Genomic DNA, 8,696 nt, shown 5'->3' with positions numbered 1-8,696 from the left:
TTCCATTCGGAGGTCGTTTGGTACTCCAACGGTTAACCGGGCATCCGCAAAGTCCATTTGAGTGTCCAGCAAAAAACCCCTCCAAAACCAGCCCAAAACCCACCAAACTCTCTTCCATGCTCTAGGTCTTTCGATCACGATCGTGTGGGCGAAAACCGCACCTCATTTGGAGTCTCCTAGCTCCCTCTACCTATTTATATGTGGGCATCCCGAAAACGAAATCGCAGTCTCCCGTAACCCTAATTTCCCCTCTCCGCGGGCGGACGCGTCCAGCGCCCGCCGGACAAACGCGCCGCCGTGCCCGGCGAACCAGCGCCCGCCACCTGTCACCGCCGCCCCCGCCGCCGCGCCGGCCCGCGAAGCCCGCCGCGGGCCCGCCGGCCCGTTCGCCGCCGCCCGCGCCTGCCCGAGCGCCTCCTCGCCGGTCCGCGCCTCCGCGCCGCCCCGCCGACCCGCCGGCGCATCCCCGCCGCCGCCGCCGCGCCGGCCGGCCGCCGCCGCCACCGCGCGCTCCCTCCGGCGCCGCCGCGCCCACCGGCGACCGCCGCCTCCGGCCGGTGCCCTCCTCTGGCCCCGGTTCCCCTCGCCGTCCGCCGCCCCGACGGCCCTGCCTCGCCGTCGCCATCGAGCACGAGCTCGGGAGCCCGATCCGATCGGATCTGGTACTGTTCCCGTTGACTTCTTCGTCCCCCTTTTTTTCTTCCAAGTCCTGGAATTCATCAGCATATGCACTTGTTCCCGATGCGATAACTTCTTGCATGTAGCTCCGATTTGCGCGTGTAATATGTCAAATTGTTCATATCGTGATGCTCTTCATTTTGTTCAATTGCACCATGTTCATTAGAGGTCATCTTGATGCCTAAATCTTCATTGGAAGAGGGCTAGTTGCTGTTATTCTCTGGTTCTTAGCAGAACTTGGAGATTTGTCTCTTTTGTATCATTTATTCTGTGCATCTTTTGAGCATGAGCTCTACATGTGTTTTGAAGTATGCCATTCCATCTTTCCAGTGGTGTAGTCCATGTATTTTTGTGATCTCTGTGGTGACTAGCACAAGCATGCAAAGTAGGCCCCGTAATATTTCTGATTTCAGGGACTTGGTGATTTCTCTAAGTCTTTGTCTGCTGTAATTTTGTTGCCATGTAAACTTGATGCTACAGAGAGATCCATGCATATTTTGGAGATGTTCAGTAAGTATGGTTTGTAGCTATAGTTGTAATTGATCCATTCCTGCAATTGGTTGCAATTTTAGAGTACCATAGCATGACTCAATCTTGCTCTACTTTTGCTATAAATTATTTCTGGCAGATTCTTAACATGATATGCATTTTTGCCAAGCTTATTGTAGTTGATCCATACATGCTATGCAATTGCTCTTGCCATGGATAGCTTCATAAACATGCCATCTTGCTGTAGGTATGCTTGGTTTGTCATGAATTGCTCTATAGTGAGTGCATCAATCTCACAAAGAGGCCTATATATTAATATTTCTGCCATGCTCTGTTTTCTGCTAAGTCTGAAACCTGATAACGAAACTTGCTATGTTTACATGCTTGCCATCATATCTTCTGGTCCTTTTTAGCTTATGGTCAGTAAGGGACTTTTGTCATGTGCATTTAGTAGAACACTACCATGCTTTGTTTTGCTATGTTAAGTTCCTGTAGCATATTGATTTCATGCTCTGAACATTGCTACCTGATGCTGATTTTTGCCATGTCCAGTTTTTCACTAAGTCTGTGAACCTGTAATCTTTTGCACTTTTGCCATGCTTGTTTGAGCTTGATATGTTGTGAACTAGCCATAGCTCAGTGTTCATCTTTTGTCAAGCATCTCCTGTAGATTACTTCCATGTGCTTTGTTGCTATGTTGGGGTGCTGTAGCATTGTTGCTTGTTGCATTTTAAGTGCTATCTTGCTGTTTATCGCAGATCAGTGTCATTCTTGTTTTGCTTGCCATTTGCAAACCGTGCATCCGATTCCGGTGATCTTTATATAGATTTCGACCGAAATCATCTCATCTTTCCAGTGGCATGCTTGGTTTGCCAAGTTACTGCCATGTTACATCATTTTCCTTCCGGAGCACGCATATGCATCGCATATCATTTCTTGCATATCATACATGTTTTGTATCATGTTGCTTGCGCATTCCTCGTTGTTGATTGTGGTTCCGTTTGTTTGTGTTCTTGTCTTGGATAGAGCCGGGAGACGAGTTTGTGAACGAGGAACCTATCGAGTACGCTTACGAGGATCAAGCTTTCGACAACTCTGAGAATCTTGCAGGCAAGATGACCACCCCTCGAAATCACTTCTATCTTTGCTATGCTAGTTGTTCGCTCTATTGCCATGCTCGCTACCTATCACTTGCTATATCATGTCTCCCATTTTAGCCATGTCAGCCCTAACCATCCTTTCCTAGCAAACCGTTGTTTGGCTATGTTACCGCTTTTGCTCAGCCCCTCTTATAGCGTTGCTAGTTGCAGGTGAAGTTGAAGTTTGTTCCATGGCGGAACATGAATATGTTGGGATATCACAATATCTCTTATTTAATTAATACATCTATTTATTTTGGTAAAGGGTGGAAGGCTCGGCCTTATGCCTGGTGTTTTGTTCCACTCTTGCCGCCCTAGTTACTGTTATACCGGGATTATGTTCCTTGAGTTTGCGTTCCTTGCGCGATCGGGTGATTTATGGGACCCCCATGACAGTTCGCCTTGAAGAAAACTCCTCCAGCAAGGCCCAACCTTGGTTTTACCATTTGCGACCTATACCTTTTTCCCCCGGGTTTTCTAGAGCCCGAGGGTCATCTTTATTTTAAATCCCCGGGCCAGTGCTCCTCTGAGTATTGGTCCAAACTGTCAGTCGCCGGTGGCCACCAGGGGCAACTCTGGTCTGGCCTATCGGAAGCTTGGACAATCTGGTGTGCCCTGAGAACGAGATATGTGCAGCTCCTGTCGGGATTTGTCGGCACATTCGGGCGGCTTTGCTGGTCTTGTTTTACCATTGTCGAGATGTCTTGTAAACCGGGATGCCGAGACTGATCGGGTCTTTCCGGGAGAAGGTTTATCCTTCGTTGACCGTGAGAGCTTATGATGGGCTAAGTTGGGACACCCCTGCAGGGTATTATCTTTCAAAAGCCGTGCCCGCGGTTATGAGGCAGATGGGAATTTGTTAATGTCCGGTTGTAGATAACTTGTCACTTGACCCAATTAAAATACACCAAGTGCGTGTGTAACCGAGATGGTCTCTTCTCGGCGGAGTCCGAGAAGTGAACACGGTCAGTGTTATGTATGACGTAAGTAGGCGTTCAGGACCTCTTCTTGGTCATTGCTAGATGACGTCCGTTCCGTTGCTTCTCTTCTCGCTCTCATTTGCGCAAGTTAGCCACCATATATGCTTTTGCTGCTGCAGCTCCACCTCTTTGCACCTCCTTGTCCTACAAGCTTAAATAGTCTTGATCTCGCGGGTGTGAGATTGCTGAGTCCCCGTGACTCACAGATACTTCCAAACAGTTGTAGGTGCCGACGATGCCAGTGCAGACGATGGCGTCGATCTCAAGTGGGAGTTCGACGAGGAACGTGGTCGTTACTATGTGTCTTTTCCTGATGATCAGTAGTGGAGCCCAGTTGGGACGATCGGGGATCTAGCATTTGGGGTTGTCTTATTTTCATCTGGATTTTGACCGTAGTCGGTCTATATGATTGTATTTTGGATGATGTATGATGATATTTATGTATTGTGTGAAGTGGCGATTGTAAGCCAACTCTTTATCCCTTTCTTGTTCATTACATGGGATTGTGTGAAGATGACCCTTCTTGCGACAAAACCACTATGCGGTTATGCCTCTAAGTCGTGCCTCGACACGTGGGAGATATAGCCGCATCGTGGGCGTTACACAGAGGTGATGCCGTCTCCCGGCTCCTACGCATTGGTGTTGGACGTCACCCTCGCGACGGAAAGGCGAGCTGCCCGTTTCTCCCGCGTGCTGATTGATGGCGGAAGCAGTATCAACATACTGTACCGCGACACCATGGAGAAGTTGAACCTCAAGGCGAAGCAGCTCATGCTAAGATGGACTGTGTTCCATGGCATCGTACCCGGCCCGTCCTGTTCCCCAATCGGCAAGATCAAGATGGATGTTCTCTTCGGAGACAAGGATCACTTTCGCCGAGAAGCGATCTGGTTCGAAGTAGTGGACCTAGAAAGCCCTTACCACGCCTTGCTTGGCCGACCTGCCCTGGCCAAGTTCATGGCTGTGCCCCACTACGCCTACCTCAAGATGAAGACGCCGAGCTCGAAGGGGATCATCACTGTAGCCGGCGACTACAAGAAGTCCATCGAGTGCGCTGCAGCCAGCAGCCGACTGGCTGAGTCCCTCGTGGTTGCTGAAGAGAATAAGATGCTGGAGCGAGTTGTGGCCATGGCCGGCAAGCAGCCGGCCCTGTCCCCCAACCCCAAGGAATATGATGCTCAGGGCTCCTTCCAGCCGGCCAAGGAGACGAAGAAGATACCTCTAGACCCGGAGAACCCGGAGAGGTTTGCTGTCATTGGTGCAAACCTGGACAGTAAATAGGAAGGCGAGCTCGTCGACTTCCTCCGTGAGAATCGAGACATCTTTGCATGGTCCCCAAAGGACATGCCGGGTGTTCCAAAGGATTTCGCCGAGCACAAGCTACACGTCCGAGCGGACGCGAAACCAGTCAAGCAGCCTCTCCGCCGACTGTCAGAGGAGAAAAGAAGGATCGTAGGAGAGGAGATAGCCCGGCTCTTGGCCGCCGGCTTCATTATGGAAGTGTTTTTCCCAGAGTGGCTTGCCAACCCGGTCTTGGTGTTGAAGAAGAACAACACATGGCGTATGTGTATAGATTACACTAGCCTCAACAAAGCCTGCCCCAAAGATCCGTTTGCCCTACCACGGATTGATCAAGTGATAGACTCCACAGCCGGATGCGAGCTGTTGAGTTTCTTGGATGCCTACTCAGGATACCACCAGATCAAGTTGGACCCAGCCGACCGCCTGAAGACCTCCTTCATCACACCATTCGGAGCTTTCTGCTACCTGACTATGACATTCGGCTTGAGGAATGCCGGTGCCACTTTTCAGCATTGCATGCAGAAATGCCTCCTCAAGCAACTCGGCAGAAATGACCACGTCTATGTAGACGATATTGTGGTGAAGACGGAGAAGCGCGGCACCCTGCTGGAAGACCTCAAAGAAACATTTGCCAACTTGCGCCGATTCCAGATCAAGCTCAACCCCGAGAAATGCGTGTTTGGAGTACCAGCCGGCCAGCTTCTAGGCTTTTTGGTCTCCGAACGCAGCATTGAGTGCAACCCTGTGAAGATCAAGGCCATTGAGAGAATGGAGATTCCCACCAAGTTGCGAGATGTTCAGAAGTTCACCGAGTGCCTGGCCTCCCTAAACCGCTTTATCAGCCGGCTAGGGGAGAAGGCTCTCCCCCTGTACCGACTCATGAAGAAATCCACCCACTTCGAGTGGAATGACCAAGCAGACCAAGCTTTCCACGAGTTGAAGAAGATGCTAACCACTCCACCTGTCCTGGCAGCGCCGACTGAGAAGGAGCCCATGCTCCTCTACATTGCTGCGACTAGCCGAGTGGTCAGTACAGTCATTGTGGTCCAGCGCCTAGAAGAAGGCCGAGCTCAGTTGGTTCAGAGGCCGGTATATTATTTAAGCGAAGTACTGTCCACCTCGAAGAAAACTACCCGCATTACCAGAAGATGTGCTATGGAGTGTCCTTCGCCGCCAAGAAGTTGAAGCCCTACTTTCAAGAGCATCCCATCACGGTCTTATGCACCGCCCCGCTTGCCGAGATCATAGGCAGCCGGGATGCATCCGGCCGGGTGGCTAAGTGGGCCATTGCGCTGGCTCCTTACACAATCTTCTACCAGCCCCGCACCGCCATCAAGTCCCAAGCATTGGCCGACTTCCTTGTCGACTGGGCCGAGACCCAGTACCTACCGCCGGCTCCCGACTCCACTCATTGGCGAATGCACTTCGACGGGTCCAAGGTGCGCACCGGCTTGGGAGCAGGCATCGTCCTCACCTCTCCCAAAGGCGATAAGCTCAGATACACATTGCAAATCCATTTTTCCGCCTCCAACAATGTAGCTGAGTACGAGGCGCTCATACACGGGCTCCGGCTAGCCAAAGAGCTCGGCATACGCCGGATCCTGTGTTATGGCGACTCGGACTTGGTGGTCCAGCAGTCATCTGGCGACTGGGACGCCAAGGACGCAAACATGGCGAGCTATCGATTCCTCGTCCAGCAGATCAGTGGATACTTTGAAGGGTGTGAGTTCCTCCACGTGCCACGGGCCGACAACGACCAAGCAGATGCCCTGGCACGGATCGGCTCCACCCGACAAGCTATACCAACCGGTGTCTCTCTCCAGCGCCTCCTCAAACCGTCTATCAAGCCGTCTCCAGAATCGGACTCTATCTTCATACCGCCTGCCCCTGATGCAGTCGGATCCGACTGGGGGAACCCAGCAGGCGGCTCGGGGACTTCGACAAGCGGCCCGGGGACTGTCGTAGTCGCACCTGGCTCGGGGACTTCAGAACCCGGCCCGGGGACTGCAGCAGTCGGCCCGGGGACTGCAGCGACACAAGAGGCGGTGGCCGACTCCAACTCTCCACCACCCAACCCACCCACCCGGGTCACAGTGGCCGTACTGACAACAGAAGAAGTCACAGCTCCATCATGGGCCCAGCCCATCCTCAACTTCCTAGTCAACAGAGAGCTGCCGACTGATGAGATCTCGGCAAGACTAGTGCAACGCCGAGCCGGAGCATACGCAATAATAAACAGAGAGCTTGTTAAGCGTAGCGTCACTGGAGTCTTCCAGCGCTGCGTCGAGCCAGAGAAGGGCATAGCAATCCTCAAGGATATCCACCAAGGCGAATGCGGCCACCACACGGCCTTAAGATCACTTGTCGCCAAAGCTTTCCGCCATGGTTTCTTCTGGCCGACTGCCTTGGAAGACGCCAAGGAACTAGTCAAATGCTGCAAAGGATGCAAGTCTTCAGCTCCAAGCAACACCTGCCGGCTTCTGCACTCAAGACCTCCCCCTCACCTGGCCCTTTGCCGTTTGGGGGCTGGACATGGTGGGCCCATTCAAGACAGCCCGCGGCGGCATGACACATCTGCTTGTCGCCATGGACAAATTTACCAAGTGGATTGAAGCGAAGCCAATCAAGAAGCTGAACGGGCCGACTGCCGTGACATTCATCGCAGACATCACTACTCGGTATGGTGTACCACACAGCATCATCACCGACAACGACACGAATTTTGCCAAGGGAGCACTGGCACGTTTCTGCGCGACACAGGGCATCCGACTGGACTTAGCGTCCGTTGCCCACCCGCAGTCAAACGGCCAGGTCGAGCAAGCAAACGGCCTCATCCTCTCCGGCATCAAGCCCCGACTAGTCGTACCACTGGAGCGTTCGGCCGGCTGCTGGCTCGATGAGCTGCCGGCTGTCCTCTGGAGTCTGCGTACTACCCCAAACAAGTCAACCGGCTTCACTCCGTTCTTCCTTGTATATGGTGCTGAGGCTGTCATCCCAACTGACATCGAGTTCGACTCGCCTCGGGTCACCATGTACATGGAGGCGGAGGCCAAGGAAGCGTGAGAAGACGGCGTCGACCTGCTGGAAGAAGGCCGGCTGTTAGCACTCAGCCGGTCCGCCATCTACCAGCAGGGTTTGCGCCATTACCACAACCGGAGGGTCAAGCCAAGATCCTTCCAAGAGGGCGATCTTGTGCTCCGGCTGATCCAGCGAACAGCCGGCCAACACAAGCTCTCGGCCCCTTGGGAAGGCCCTTTCGTCGTCAGCAAGGCCCTAGGCAATGACTCCTACTACCTGATCGACGCACAGAAGCCAAGAGCACGCAAGAGGGATGATTCCGGCAAGGAGTCGGAACGACCATGGAACGCCAATCTCCTGAGAAGATTTTACAGTTAAAAGCAGTATGTATCATGCTACCTTTTTGTATTAAGTACAAGACAACGGGCCCCCCGAGGCACACTCGGGGACTGCCCTCCTTTATCTATGAATGACGAGTGTTCCCATGAATGTACTATTACATTTGATTTTCTATCTGGCACCGGGTTCGACTAGTCGGCCCGGGGACTGGCCGCCTTAAGTTATATTAAAAGTTCTACCTGAAGTCAGACAAGTAGTGTGCCAGCACCCGAGCCCTCTCTTGTTGTAAGTCGCAGCTCGAAGAACCGACTGTCCGACTGGCAAGAGCCAAAGGCAGAAAGGATGCCCACACGAAAAATGGCTAAGGACTAACGAACTTATATAACACAAGCCGGCCTCCAACCACGCCTACCGGCTGTCAAAACAGCCGGCTGGCCGGCTTCCCAGTCACTTCGCTACAATCCAAGAAAGCTAGAGTACTTGCCCTCCCAACCGGCCAAGCACTTCTCCAGCCACAGACTGCAGAGCAGCTGTCCGGCTGGGAAGGCGGCAACCAAGGGAGGGCGGCAAAGGAAACAGCCGAAGGACGAAAAGCAAAGAACAATGGAAAGCCAAACACATGCATGATTATATTTACACATAAGGCCTTCAACAGGCCGGCAGTCAATATAGTTCAAATACACCCCCAGTGGGTGGAACTGTGCAAACTTAACAAAATACTGTTCCAAGAGTAATAAAACAGGAAAGTAGA

The sequence above is a fragment of the Triticum aestivum genome, chromosome 5D (assembly GCF_018294505.1).
Source record: "Triticum aestivum cultivar Chinese Spring chromosome 5D, IWGSC CS RefSeq v2.1, whole genome shotgun sequence".
Classification (NCBI taxonomy): Eukaryota; Viridiplantae; Streptophyta; class Magnoliopsida; order Poales; family Poaceae; genus Triticum; species Triticum aestivum.
This window is presented reverse-complemented; position numbering follows the sequence as displayed.